This window comes from Oryzias melastigma, unplaced genomic scaffold (assembly GCF_002922805.2).
Source record: "Oryzias melastigma strain HK-1 unplaced genomic scaffold, ASM292280v2 sc01837, whole genome shotgun sequence".
Classification (NCBI taxonomy): Eukaryota; Metazoa; Chordata; class Actinopteri; order Beloniformes; family Adrianichthyidae; genus Oryzias; species Oryzias melastigma.
Window position 1 is genome coordinate 5,138 of NW_023418417.1, and position 1,323 is coordinate 6,460.

At 46.1% G+C, this 1,323-nt stretch overlaps 1 long non-coding RNA gene across 2 annotated transcripts; it reads right to left on the bottom strand.

Annotated features, from left to right (window-relative positions):
• Positions 1-116: 116 nt before the first annotated feature.
• On the bottom strand, positions 117-1,315 carry LOC118598526. 2 transcript variants are annotated; one of them, XR_004947587.1, is made up of 3 exons: positions 897-1,315; positions 254-574; positions 117-166 (listed from the first exon to the last, which is right to left on the bottom strand). It is a non-coding gene; the product is annotated as an uncharacterized LOC118598526 (long non-coding RNA). The 2 variants fall into 2 exon arrangements; XR_004947588.1 differs by having other exon boundaries at positions 893-1,315.
• Positions 1,316-1,323: the final 8 nt, after the last annotated feature.

Here is a 1,323-nt window from a genome sequence, read left to right on the forward strand (position 1 = left end):
CACACACACACACACACCCACACACCCACACACACACACGCCGGAAAAATTAGATGATGCTTTAAGGGGGTAGGAGTGGGTCTTTTCTCTAATGATGTAAGGGGGGAGACAAATACCTGACAGCTGGACGACCACGGGAACCTCCGCTAATGGTAGAAACCGGATACTGAATCCGTTTGAGAGACATTGCATTAGTATTTTTAACCAACATAATCTCAAATTGAGCGCTGTACTTTTGTTGTATAAGACCTACCATTTATCGCCGACGTCCAACAAATCCAGACACGATCCGTGCTTCTAACCATCGTGTGAGTTGGGGGTGGTGGTGGGGCAGGTATTTCACTCTTTGTGCAAGGGGGGACAAAATACCTGACAGCTGGGCGACCACGGGAACCTCCGCTAATGGTAGAAACCGGATACCGAATCCATTTGAGAGACAACGTATTACTACTTAACCAACATAATATCAAATTGAGCGCGGAACTTTCAGCGTGTATAAGACCTACCATTTCCTGCCGGCGTCCAACAAATCCAGACGGCACCCGCGCTTCTAACATCATGTCCCTGTTCATGGCTGCAAAGAAAAAAGGTGAGTAAAACTTGTAAATGAAAAGCTAAAGTTTCTGAAACATATTCTTTTAACAAAGCACGCTTCTTTTTTTAAAGAAACTCAGGCCGATGTTCACAGCGATCAAACGAATAACTTCTTTGATGGTAAGAAATATTTTTTTATTTTTTAAACTTCGTATCAATTTTTAACGGTAAATTTGATTTTATTATTTTAACTCACAGACTTTATCGACTTGAGTCAACCTGAATTAGGTAAGGTTCTTTCCATTATGACGAGTATTGTGTTTTACACATCTACGTATTAATACAAACATTTACTTACTTACTTACAGAGGTCCTGGAGGGTGGGGAGAACAAGACTCCTTCAGCTCCGACGGTTCAGAAGAATCCATCCGTTTTTAACGGTTCGTTACGAATCACCCCATCAACCAGCGAGGGTCAAAAGACGAGTAAGCTATCCCTCAGAAAAACCTTTCAACTGACTTATCCCGGACATCCGACTCAACCGAAACCTTCAGCGGGAGACTCCATCAAGGGGAAAGCCGTCGGTCAAACTCCGACGCTCCAGCAGCAGCAGCATCAGCATCAGCAGCGGCAACAACAACAACAACCGGAGCAGCCGCAACAGCGACCTAACCCGAGCTTTCCGGCCAAAGAACCCGTGCAGGAGCCGCCTGAGATTCAGCCTAACCCCCAACCCCAGACACATCCTCAACCCCAGCCCCCGACCTCCGCGCCTCAGACCAACCAGCG